Source organism: Vulpes vulpes, chromosome 7, assembly GCF_048418805.1.
Source record: "Vulpes vulpes isolate BD-2025 chromosome 7, VulVul3, whole genome shotgun sequence".
Classification (NCBI taxonomy): domain Eukaryota; kingdom Metazoa; phylum Chordata; class Mammalia; order Carnivora; family Canidae; genus Vulpes; species Vulpes vulpes.
In genome coordinates this window covers 104656863-104671015 of record NC_132786.1, presented here as the reverse complement: position 1 = coordinate 104671015, position 14153 = coordinate 104656863, and the positions used below count along the sequence as shown (strand labels likewise).

Below are 14153 nucleotides of genomic sequence, written 5' to 3'. Positions count from 1 at the left end.
CACTGAGGGGGACACTTGACGGGATGAGCACTGGGTGTTATTCTGTATGTTGGTAAATTGAACACCAATAAAAATTAATTTATTTAAAAAAATAAAAATAAAAATAAACCCCTTACATAAACTCACTGGAATTGATGCCTGGTCCCTGTTAAAGAAAATTAAAATCCCCTGACTATATCCATGCATATGTATTCTTACAACTGAAAGGTGGCTATGACTGCATGGTCACTATTTGTCTTTATTTTGGGACACTTTTTACCAACCAGAAATATTTCCCGAGTCTCTACTAACATCCTTGGCACTATAGGGAATATGAAGAAGTAAGCACACTAGCCTCAGCCTCCAGACCTGCATGATGCTGCTGATCAGATGCCTCATGGCAGGCAGGGGGGAAGGACCTCCTGCAGGAAGAATGGACTGTAGGGAGAGGCTGGCGGATTTCCAAGGGGAAGACAGCTCCTGTCACCTGGAGCGCAGGAGAACCCACAGAGAATGCAGGAATATCAGCATTCATGGAAGGAAGAGAGATTTCCAAGGAAACAGAGGTGGCAACGGTGTCCACAAGGATGGAGAAAAGCGTGATGGATAGACAAGAGATGGTGGACAGGCCAGTTCAATTGAGGGAAAGGGACAGTGGAGGGTGGGTTTTGTTGAATTGTTGCTGCCAAAAAGATATATCCGCATCCTAACCTCTAGAACCTATTTGATAAAAGGGTCTTTGCAGACATAAGTAAGACTCTCACATTTCATCATCCTGAAATACCAGTGTGGGCCCTGAATGCAATGGCAAATGTCCTTATGAGAGACAGAAGAGGAGAAAAATCTACACACAGGGGAGAAGGCCACGTGAAGATGGAAGCAGAGATTGTTGAGTTGCAGACACAAGCCAAGGACACCTGGTCACCAGAGGCAAGGAAAAATCCCCTAGATTTTTCCTCTAGCCTCCAGAGGGAACACCATCCTGCCAACACCTTGATTTCAGGCATCTGGCCTCCAGGACGATTAAAGAATAAATTTGTCTTGTTTTAAGCCACCAACTTGGTGGTAACTTCTTTTGGCAGCCACTGGAAACTAATACAGAAAGAGTCTGCAGGGATCAGATAGGAGAGCAAGGCCAGGGTCACAGCTGTGGAAGCGATGAGAATTCGTTCATTTGTGCAGCACGCAATGAATACGGCGCTCCTAGTACGTGCCACGTGCTGGGCTGGGAATGGGCATGCAGTGGAGTATGGCCTACACCCGGAGCTCCTAAAGAGGACCTCAGAACTATAATGCAGAAGCAACAGGAAAGGAAAGGACAGCTGTTGCAAGAATGGAGAGACAATATGGGGGTGGGGGGACTGGGAAGGCTTTACTGAGAATGTGGCACTTGAGCTGAAGCCCAAAGGTTGGGGTGACTTAGCCAGGAATGTAAAGAGAAAAATATATTCTAAGCAGAGGGACTGGCATGTGCAAAGGGGCAGAGGCTGGAGGGAGGAGTAGCTTGAGAGACGGGCTCTTGAAGGGATTCCTGTATTGGATAAACCTTAGACCGAGGGCTGCATCCGTCTCAGGACTGGTCATGATTCCCTACCCACGCTCCCCTGCTCCACACAGCTGAGCCGCTGCCTTCACCCCTTCCACGTCCCCCTGCAAACCCCCACTCCTCCCCATGATTCTGCTCAGAAATCACTCCCCCTCTCCTGCCCCAGCTCTCGGCCCCTCACCCGGTTTCTGCCATCCTCAACTTCACTCACACCATAATACTTGTATATTCGGTCTCCCCAACCGTTTCAATTTCTCCAACACAGCATTATCTGTGTTTTCCTGGATAATTAAACTTCGCAACCATCCTGGGAGGGAGATGTGAGCATCCTCACTTTATGGGTAAGAAAACAGACGGATCAGGCGGCCCAAGCTAGTGAGACAACTCCAGTCCACTTTCAACCCTGCAATTCAGTCTCCTTCCCCATGCTGTTCTTTCCATTGCCTGAGGCTACATCCATGACTATGTCATATGAGCCAATGGGTCCAAGTCTGGATCTTAAGCCTCCTTAAAGGGTTGGAGCTTTTCCCACCCAGGCGGAAAGACTCAGTAATCTCAGTGGGGTGCTGGCCACCCCAAGATGTTATAAACCAAGTAGCACAGAAGTAGGAAACAGAACATTTAAACCAGTTCCAAAACATCACTGAGAACCACACAGTCCACCTTTAACATTTTTTTTCAAATATTCTATTTATTCATGAGAGACAGAGAGACACAGAAAGAGAGAGAGAGAGAGAGGCAGACACACAGGCAGAGGGAGAAGCCCACTTCCCACCAGGAGCCCGAGGCGGGACTCGATCCTGGACCCCAGGATCACATCCGAGCTGAAGACAGACGCTCAACCGCTTGAGCCACCCAGGCGTCCCAACCTTTAACATTTTAATCCACAGGGAGAAAGGCTGTTTACAGACTTCCACAATGTTCGAATTTTTCTAGTTAACACAAATTCGTTTTATACTTTTTGAAGTAACAACTGTTTAAAGTAAATTAAACACCAGAACTCTATCAGGAACAGGGACTCTAACATAAATTATGGAAGCTTTTTATTTCACGTAAAATAAACAGCAGATTCAAATTACAAAGAGATGCTACCTTTATAACAGAAAATGTTATCTGGTACTAGACCTTGCCATGGCATTTCTTAATAGAGGGAAGGAAATTAAATGATTGTACATTAGTATGGTTTCAGATAAGAGGTCAGTTGTCTATAATTAAGCAAACCAAAGATGCTAATCAGAAACCGTCCTCTGAAAAACCAATGCCCTCCTGGTGGGTTGTAGTATTAGATTTGTTTAGATTTCCAAATGCCCTAAACTAGCCCATGTGTCTGTCATTATGCTGTTCATAGGGAACTCTTGCCTGCCCAGAATATTTTCATTCCAACAATTATGGAATTCTACTTCCAGGTAACCATCAACAAGGCTGTCTTTGGAGCACATTGTCTCCCCACCACCAATGGGGAACCACAGCACACCTAAATACTCACTTACTGAGACCCATTATCCTTCCTACTTACCTTCCTAGAAAGGATTATTATTAAACCTCGGGGTGCCTGGGTGGCTCAGTTGGTTGTGCAACCAACTTGACTTTAGCTCAGGTCATGATCTCAGGATCGTGGCATTGAGCCCTGCATCAGGCATCACGCTGAACAGAGTCTGTTTATCTTTCTCCCTCTGCTCCTCCACCCTGAATTCATGCTCCATCCCCTTCCCCCTCCCTTCCCCTCTCTCTAATAAATAAAGAAGTAAAATCTTTAAAAAAAATTATTATTAAATGTCACCATCATTCCAAACAACAGGGATGACTTCTCAAACCTGTTGTTCAGGTTAGGATTGAGTACAGGGAGATGGCAGATACATGGGTTGTCCCCCTACTGGGAAACATGGTGGCCATGGAGAGTCATCTGAGAGACTCATCATGTATCTTTACAACTCTGTCACTGCCTTGAGAGTATGGTTTGCCAAGCTGGAAACTTCAGGAGAAAACTGCCTTCGTTTTCCATCTTGGAATATTTCTTCTATAAAATACAAAATGTCTGTGAAACAAAGAGTTCTGTAGAGCAGGGCTTGGCAATTTTTTTCTGTAAAGGGCCTAGATAGTATATTATTTGAGGGTTTGCAGGTCAAATAGTCTCTGTTGCAAACTCAATTCTACAATTTGCAGTGAGAAAGCACACAGATGCTAAGTAATTGAATGCACATGGCTATGTTCCAGCAAAACTTTATCTACAAAAACAGTCGGCAATAGTTCACAGAGCCTTCCTATGGAGCAATCACGTGGTGTGTTTTCAATTCTATACCTTAATAAAGCTCTCTCTTAGATCAATAGGGAAAAAAAATGTCACAATGTTAAACTTGGTCTATATGCCTATAAGGCAATCTCCTCTCTGATAAGCAAACTCCTGACTGAGAGTCTGTGGACTATATACGTGAATGAGAGGGGGATTACGTACTTTTACAAAGGTGAAATAAGGAATGAAAGTATGGCTTACATCATTCTCTAAAATGAAAACGGGGGTGAGGTGAGCTTTCAGGAGCGTAGTTTTGGGTTTCCTTTACCATCCTGTATCAAAGGCTGATTAACCCAACAAACTTGTTTAATCATGAACTAGACTGGAATTTTCAAAGCTGTAAGGATATCCTAAACAGAACAAAATTGGTTTTATTGAGGATCTACAGTTATTGACTCGCTGTAACAATATACAATTTCATAGACCAAATGGATATATTTTTCCGGATTTCCCACACCAAAGCCTAGAGAAATCTCATGTGCTCCTAGAGGAACGTGCAGGAAGATTTTTAACTAACCTCACAGTGGGCAGAGCTTTTATATGGGGGCAGGAGTGTATTTTTATTAGGAAACAACTGCTACAGCTTTCTTGCCTTCTTATTTATTTATTTATTTATTTATTTGCTATATTAGAAGGAGTAGTCAACCCTCAAACAAAATACACTTAACCTCTTCTCCCTTCTGGAGATGTGGCCAGGTTCCAGGAGCTGGAGCTGGAGACAGGCCTGCAAGCTGGGTGTGGAGGAAGCAATAAGTAAAAAAGATACCACCTTTCCACTAGGTATTGCCGTGTCTCACCATCTCACCTGGACACAGCTTCTTCTGATGCATTTTCACCCTAGTCTTAGAGTCTTCACAACAACACACTACCACTTTAATGTTGAAGAGAATCCGCTCTGGGACAGCAGTGCTTAAGGAAAAAGGCATCAGTCCCCATTTCCTTTCCTGTTACAATTCTGCCTCCAGACAGAGCTTTTTGTAAAAACGTCAGACAAAAGCCTTGGTACTGAAGGGATGTAAGGGTAGGAACCCTGCTGAGCACTGGGGGGCCCACGTGAGGAGTTAGCTCAATAGCTGGGCCAGTTTCAGAAGAGGGGGAAGGATGGCTGCTTTCAGGACACCCAGGAACTATGCTGTTTTGGGCTGCTAAAAAGCTTATTGCCCACCCTTCCAGAGGAGAACCTCGGTCCACCTATGCACAGTCTGGTACCTATGGCCCCTGCAGTGTGCGCAGAGGAGGGAGTGGTGTTCTGTCTACACCTGGCTGGCCAGCTCCCTGCCTTGCAGGGGAAAGGTTCACCATGCCAGGGGATTTATGCTGTGACCACTGTGCTGCCCTGGGAAATGCCCTAGGGTGCTGAAGGCCCCAAGGAGTTCTCTAGGACCCCCTAGCATTACAGTTAGGAAATACCCCTCCACCCTCATGAACACATAAGAATAGAAAAAATTGCGGCAGCCCAGGTGGCTCAGTGGTTTAGCGCTGCCTTCAGCCCAGGATGTTGATCCTGGGGACCCGGGATCGAGTCCTATGTCGGGCTCCCTGCATGGAGCCTGCTTTTCCCTCTGCCTGTGTCTCTGTCTCTCTCTCTCTCTCTCTCTCAATCTCTCTCTGTGTGTCTCTCATGAATGAATAAATAAAATCTTTAAAAATTTCTTTTTATTTTTTTACTTATTTTTTTAAAAGAAAAAATTTTGAGAAAACAGTGATAGATATGACCATATAAAAATTTCAACCTGCTGTACACTCACAAGGAATATAAAGACAAATGTTATATAATAATAATATTTATAATACATATGCCAAAGGATTAATATTTCCTAATATATGAAAATCTCTTATAAATCCATACCAAAGAATATCTCTGTAGAAAAATAAGCAAACATTATCAATAATTCACAAAACAAAAACAACAAAGGTCACCTCAACAATAAACAAACAACATGATTAAAAACTGGGCAAAGGACTTTAGACATTTCCCCAAAGATGATATACAAAATAGCCAAAAAGCATATGAAAAGATAGTATCACCAATCATTAGGGAGATGCAAATCAAAACCACAATGAGAGGGATCCCTGGGTGGCGCAGAGGTTTAGCGCCTGCCTTTGGCCCAGGGCGCCATCCTGGAGACCCGGGATCGAGTCCCACGTCGGGCTCCCGGTGCATGGAGCCTGCTTCTCCCTCTGCCTGTGTCTCTGCCTCTCTCTCTCTCTCTCTGTGACTATCATAAATAAATAAAAAATTTAAAAAAAAACCACAAAAACAAAAACCACAATGAGATATCACCTCACATCCATTAAGAAGACTACTATAAAAAAAAAAAAAAACAGAAAACAAGTATTGGCAAGAATATAGAGAAATTGGAACCTTTGTGCCGATGGGAATGTAAAATGGTGTTGCTTCTGTTAAAAACAGTACGGAAGTTACTTAAAAAATTAAAAATAGGAGGATCTGGGACATCTGGGTGGCTCAGTGGTTGAGCATCTGCCTTTGGCTCAGGGTATGATCCTGGAGTCTCAGGATCGAGTCCCACATCGGGCTCAGGATCCCTCCCACATCAGGCCTGCTTCTCCTTCTGCCTATGTCTCTGCCTCTCTCTGTGTGTCATCTCTCATGAATAAATAAATAAAATCTTTAAAAAAAAATAGGGGCATCTGACTGGCTCAGTTGGAAGAACACGAGACTCTTGATCTCAGAGTCATGAGTTTGAACCCCATAATGGGGGCAGTGATTACTTAAATAAATAAATAAATAAATAAACCAACCAACAAACTTTTAAAAACTAAAACTAGTACTATTATATAGCCCAGCAATTCTACTTCCAAGTATACCTCCAAAAGAACTGAAAGCAGGATCTCAAAGAGATATTTGTGCACCTGTGTTCATAGAGGCATTATTCCTAAAGCCAAGAAGGGTAACCAACTCAAGTGTCCATGGACAAATGCATCAGCAAGATGTGGTATGGTACATCTACACAATTGAATACTACTCAGGTTTTAAAGGGAAGGAAATTCTGACACATTCTACAACATGGATGAACCCTGAGGACATTAATCTAAATGAAATGATCAGTCACGTACACAAAAACCAGGTACTTTATGATTCTACTTACTTGAGGTTTCTAAACCACCCAAATTCATAGATACAGAAAGTAGAAGGGTGGTTGCCAGCGGCTGAGGGGAAGGGGAAATGGAGAACTCTTGTTTAATGGGTACAGAGTTTCAGTTTGGCCAGAGAAACGGATGAAGGAAGCGGATCTGGAAATGTTACACACCAATGTGAATATACCTACAACTGAACTGTACACTTAACATGGGCAGGATGGTAAATTTTGTATGTTCTTACCACCATTAAAAGTTTTGGGAAAAAGGTCAATGATCTATTTAAAATGTTTAACCTTGCTATAAACCAAAATGCAAATAAAAAGTAAAATACCATATTTGTGTCTATTAAATTAGAATTTTTATTTTATTTTTTTAAATTCTTTTTTTTAATTTTTATTTATTTATGATAGTCACAGAGAGAGAGAGAGAGAGAAAGAGGCAGAGACACAGGCAGAGGGAGAAGCAAGCTCCATGCACCGGGAGCCCGATGTGGGATTCGATCCCGGGTCTCCAGGATCGCGCCCTGGGCCAAAGGCAGGCGCCAAACCGCTGCGCCACCCAGGGATCCCCTAAATTAGAATTTTTAAATGATAATATCCCCACTGGCAAAGATCCTGCAAAATGGACCAATCGCTGCTGGTAGGAACATGAGCTATTTCAATATTCCTTAAAGATGATGTGGCCATATGTTTCAAAAGAATTTTTAAATTGCTCACGTTCTTTGACTAAATTATTCCACATCTGGGAACTCAACCTCAAAAACCAATCAGATATGTGCAAAAAAAAAAATTCTGTATGAAAGAATGTTTGCAACGCAATGTTTTTTAAAAATATATCAAAAAATGGAAACCTAAATGTCCATCAGTAGATTAGGAAAAAATGAATTATGGTAGAGCTGCCTAACAGACCAGCTTGTACCACTACAAATTATGTTAGAGAAGAATATTAAATGATAGGGACTGTTCAAGAAGTATTGTCAAATGATGTTTTTAATTATGTTTCTATTTCTTTTTTTTTTTAAGATTTTACTTATTTATTCATGAGAAACACACAAAGAGAGAGAGAGGGAGACGGGGAGAGAGAGAGGGAGAGAGAGGGAGAGAGAGAGAGAGAGAGAGAGAGGAGGCGGAGATGCAGGCAGAGGGAGAAGCAGGCTCCATGCAGGGAGCCTGACGTGGGACTCGATCCCAGGGCCCCAGGATCAAGCCCTGGGCTGAAGGCGGCACTAAACCCCTGAGCCACCCGGGCTGCCCCAATGTTTCTATTTCTTTACTTATTTATTTGAGAACCGGAGCTTACACATGAGAAGTTAACAGTTGTCATTTCTGAACGGTAGGATTCTAACCCATTTTTTTCTGTTATTTTTCCAAAAGTTTACAATGCCTTACTGTTAAGTCTGAAAAAATATTTTAAAATACTTTTAAAATAACACAAAAAATAATACATTTTTTAAAAGTAAAACTTTATGTGCTCAGTTACTTTTATATTCCCCTTTCCAAGGAAACAAACAACTACATTAATTTCACTGGGTTTTACTTCCTTCTATGATGTTCATCAATTTTTCTATATAAATGAAAAATTACCTTCATCTCATAAAGATATGCCATCAGTGAGGTTGTTTTAGATTCACAGTTTAACTCCATACCAATGTTTCTCATACCTGTTCTCAGTACCACCACCTTATGTCCTTCGTGCTGCATTGGGCAGGTCTGGGGGTAGGACCATGGTCTCCCCAAAATCTTCTCTGGGGGGAAAGTGTCAGCCAAGCTCCTGCTGCAGGAGCAGCTCTACAGGGGCAGCCCTGCTCTGTATCATGGTGGAGGTGGCGCAGGAGCACCCCATACCTAGATACAGGCAACAGCATCAATGATAAGCATCAGACTCCAGTGAAGCCAGTCCACAGGTTAGTCAGGTGCCTGAGGCACCACCTGGCACCAAAAGAAGGGGTGGGCACCCATTCCTTCCCATATTTGGCCCAGGAAACACAGGGAGCCTTGCCAGTTCCCTGGGAAAGGATGAAAGAGAAAGGGAGGGTAATGACGTCACAGCTGGAGTTCTGAACACAACAGAAGCCATGGTGAAGATCAAAATTCTCATGAGATATGAAAGAAGCTGGCCACCAGAAGAGCTGAATTACAGTGCAGGCTTCAGCGGCTGACATCCACAGAGCTGCAGCGCCCAGGGTGCCCAGTGACTTAAGGCTGCAGCGTCTCCTGGGTTCCCCATGCACCCTTTACTTAAGGTAGTTTGAGGTAGATCCCAACTTGGGCAATCAAAAGAGCTCATCCACATCAGCTGTACTCTCCGTGAAAGAGCATGGCTGCTCCACTTTAGTCCAGTTTATGGGTTTGGTACAGCTTGTGCAGAACCACTATCGTTCTTCCCAAGCCCACCAAGTTCTTCCTCACTCCGATCTTAGAACTTAAAAAAGACAAACTAAGGGGTGCCTGGGTGCGTCAGTCAGTTAAGCGTCCAACTCTTGATCTCAGGGTCATGAGTCCAAGCCCCACATTGTGCCCCTCGCTGGGTATAGAGCCTACTTTTAAAAAAATATGGGAAAACAAGCCGAAATCTGAAGTTCAGTCAAAGTTAGAAGCACAAATAAACTTACCCTTTAAGTTTTCCACCATTTATCACAAAAGAAAAAAGTTAAAGAGGATAAGGCATTTCTTTTTAAGGTTTGTTAGCAGCCAAAAAATACTGGTTCATAGTACCAAAAAAACAATGAAACCACTAACTTGCTAATCTCGACAACACAGGGGTTCCATTAATGGTCATGAGGATGATGCTAGGCTAAATTTGGGGGTTGAAATCCAGGGAGAAGAAAAAATACATCTAATTTTTTTTTAAAGATTTTATTTATTTATTCATGAGAGATACACACACAGAGAGAGAGAGAGAGAGAGAGAGACAGGCAAAGGGAGATGCAGGCTCCATGCAGGGAGCCCGACGTGGGACTCAATCCCGGGTCTCCAAGATCACACCCCGGGCTGAAGGCAGCGCTAAACTGCTGAGCCACCCAAGCTGCCCAAAATACATCTAATTTTAACCTCACAACTATTTTGGTGTATTTAGGAAAAGTACTACCTTAGATTTAGCCACTCTGGACATATAGGCATGGATGTTGCGGGCCTGACCTTTACCTCCCATTATATACACACCAAGGACAGCCACCTGGGGGATAACGGGGTGGGGGGAGGTAGGGAAGGGACAAAAAATAAAATAAAAACCATGACCAGAAGAAACAGAATTGAAAAGAAGCCATAAAAAGCAGATGTAGGAGAGAGAAGTTGACACTAGAGCAGACACACAGGTAATACTACACCCTAACTTGTGACATCTTCTCTCCCCCAAAACAACCCCCCCCCAGATCAAACTCAAGAATATTTTTCACATTTCCCAAATGGTACCTTTCCTTTTATATGCTACTAATGTTCTCCTAACTAGTAATGTTCCTGGGCTACTCCTTTTCCTCTTCTAAAGTTACAGTTAAGGACTTCTCTTCTAAAAAACGCAGATAAGTCTTGAGGTTGGGGGAAGGGGTATTAGTAATTTAAATATTAGTGTGAATTCGTCCAATCAGATTGCACTCCTATTAGCCAGAAGCTATCTACAGCTATTCACTCCCCTCCCCTACCCCACTACCCCATCACCACGCAGTTTGGATTAGGATGGAAAAGAGGGGAAACCATTGGTACTTAGGGGTGTGGAGTTCTTTGGAGGTTGATGTATCCCCTTAGTGCCCTGCCACAGAATCATGAAAGACCTGAGAACACAGCCACCTGAAGAACAGCAGAAAATGCCCTGTTCTTCTTTCCTGCCAACAATTGGGAGGTCATTTTTTCAACTTACTCTAGCCCTTCACCTGGTAAGGGGGCTTTGCACAAGTACGATCACAACTTCTCATCAACATACTGCCTGAAAAACAGCATTGAAAGGATAAAATACCTATGATTAAATTAACAAAAGAAGTACAAAGTGTATACTCTGAAAATTACCAAAGATCATTAAAAGAAATTAAAGAATATCTAAGGGGCAGCCCTGGTGGCCCAGCGGTTTGGCGCTGCCTTCAGCCTGGGGTATGATCCTGGGGTCCCAGGATAGAGTCCCACATCGGGCTCCCTGCATTGAGCCTGCTTATCCCTCTGCCTGTGTCTCTGCCTCTCTCTCTCTCTCTCTCTCTCTCTCTCTCTCTCTCTCTCTCTCATGAATAAATAAAATAAAAAGTAAAGAATATCTAAATAAATTAAAAAACACACCATACTCATGAACTGGAAGACTTAATTAACATTGTTAGGGCAGCAATTCTGCTCAAAATGATCTACAGATGCAATGCAATCTTTATCAGAATCTCAGCTGACTTCTTTGTACAAACTGACAAGCTGATTCTAAAACTCCTAATTGCAAGGGACCTAAATTAGTCAAAACAACCCTGAAAAAGAAGAACATAGTAAGCTAAGACTCCCACTTCCTGATTTCAAGACTTACTACAGAGCAGCAGTACTTAAGACAGTGTGCAACTGGCACAAGGATAAACAAATAGATTAAAAGAATAGAATTAACAGTCCAGAAATAAATCTATACCTTTATGGTCAACTGATTTTCAAGAGGGTGCCAAAATAATTCAACGAGGGGGAAAAAACAACAGTCTTTTCAACAAATGGTGCTGGGTCAAGTGAATAGCCAAAAGCAAAAGAATAAAGCTAGAAGTCTACTTACTTTATACCATCTATAGAAATTAACTTGAAATGGATCAAAGACCTAAAGGTAAAAGCAAAAACTATGAAACTCTTAGAAGAAAACACAGAGGTAAATCTTCATGGCCTGAGATTTAGCAAAGAATTCTCAGATATACCAAACGCGTAAGCAACAAAAGGATAAAACAGGTAAGTTAGACTTCGTGAAAATTAAAACTTTCTGTGCTTCAAAGCATACCATCAAGAAAGTGAAAAGACAATGCATGGGATGGGAGAAAATATCTGCAAATCATGTATTTGATAAGGGACTTATGGCTAGAATACATAAAGAGCTTGTCCAATTCAATAATAAAAAAACCCTTAAGGACCTAATGTATAACATGATGACAAGAGTTGATAACACTATATTATATAATTGAAATTTTCTAAAAGAGTAAAGCTTAAATATCCTTGCCAAAAAAAAAAAAAAGGTAAAAAGTGAGGTGATGGATGTGTTAAGTAACTTGATAAGAGAATCCTTCCACAATGGATGTGTATTATCAAATCTTCACATCATACATTTTAGATTTCTTACAATTTTGTCTGTCAATTATACCTCAATAAAACTAGAAAAATAATAAAATATATATTACACATTACATATATAAATATAGTAATAAAAAGATCCCTGACAATAAAGATAACAGATAACTCATTTCCTTTTTCTTTTTTTTTAATTTTATTTTATTTTAAGGATTTTATTTGTTCATGAGAGATACAGACAGAGAGAGAGGCAGAGACACAGGCAGAGGGAGAAGCAGGCTCCATGCCAGGAGCCTAATGTGGGACTTGATCCCGGGTCTCCAGGATCACGCCCTGGGATGAAGGCAGCGCTAAACCGCTGAGCCAACCAGGCTGCCCAATAATTCATTTCCAAAACAGGCAAAGGATCCTCAACAGACATTCCTCCAAGGAAAATAGAAAAATGGCCAATGAACACATGAAAAGATGTTCAATATCATTAGTCATCAGAGGAAAGCAAATCAAAACCACAATGAGACCCCACTTCACTCCCACTAGGCTGGCTAGAATCAAAAAGTCCAATAATAAATTTGGGCAAGGAAACAGAGAAATTGGAACCCTCAAACACTGTGGGTGGATTTATAAAGTGGTATGGCCATCTCAGAAAACAATCCAGCAGTTTCTCAAATACACTACACAGACTCATCATTTGACCCAGCAATTCTCCTAAATTATACCCAAAAGAAATGAAAATGTATGTCCATAGAGAAACTAGTATATAAATATCAGCATTATTCATAGCCAAAAGGTGGAAATAACCCAAATGTTCAACAACGGATGAATGGATAAACTGTGGTACATCCATATAATGGAATGTTATTTGACAATAAAAAGGAATGAAGTATTGATACACACTACAACTTGGATGAACCTTGAAAACATCAAGTTAGAAAGATCCACAAAATTTCACATATTACACATTCCATTCATATGAAAGTCCAAAATTGGGAACTCTTTTATTAAAACAGAAAATAGATTACTAAGTAGGTTGCTTAAGATAACTGGGTGGGGTGGTGGGTGGAGAGTAGAGGGGTGGAGTTTAGGGGTTCAGGGAAGTGACAGCTAAAGGGCAATGAAATGAGATGATAAAAACTTTCTAAAATTGGCTGTGGTGACAGCTGTATATATCTGCCAATATACTAAAACCAGTGAATAGAACACTTAATTGGGTAAGTTGTACAGTATGTAGATATTTCAATAAAGCTGTCTTTTTTTTTTTTTTAAGTGTTACCTGAAACTCTGAGCTTGACTCATTTTATTCATGGCCCCAGCATCCCTCATCCTGCAAACCACAATGTCTGCCAAGCTGAAGGCCCTCCAGGCATCATCCACCTCTAGGGTTCTCTCATCCCTGTCCCTACTTGGCTCTGACCCCAGCCTTGCTCTGCCATCCCCTCTTGCAACCCTTCCTCCCACTATCCCTCGGGAACACTCCTCCTAGAGCCAACAAGTGCCCCAAATTTCCACCTATCTCAACAGCTCTACCTCGGCGGGGCCCTGGCTTCTCCACTCTCCCCTTCCCTTGTGACCCTTACAATCAAAGCTGCTCATGTCCTCAGCACTCCCACTTCTAAGGACCAAGAGAAAACCAAATTCCCCTGGTCACTACAGTCTCCAGACAATAACCTACCAACAAGTACCTGGAACCTAAGAATGTGACCAACTCCCTCCTCCTCACTTCCTGGAGTGACTTCCTTCTCTCCAGTGTCCTGTTTCTCCTTTCTACATTTTTAGGAACCTCTGTATTCTTTCACACTTTTTCCTGATTTCTCCAAGGAGGACCTCATTCATGAGTCATGACCTAACATGGCCTTGCCTTAGGCTATTTGCTCTTGTACCCTAACCTCTTACCAACAAGTGCTTACCATGTAACCAGACCCAGACCAGGAACTGCTTTTTAAAATGCAAATTTAAAGTCTCCTCTGATTACCACACAGCCCACCCTTCCTTTTCTCACTTCCTCATTCTTATCCAATTT

The 14153-nt window shown here is 42.0% G+C and overlaps 1 protein-coding gene across 11 annotated transcripts in view; it reads right to left on the bottom strand.

Annotated features, from left to right (window-relative positions):
- Positions 1-14153, bottom strand: part of SNX10 (sorting nexin 10) — a 75128-nt gene that overhangs the window by 31758 nt on the left and 29217 nt on the right. The window lies entirely within an intron of this gene.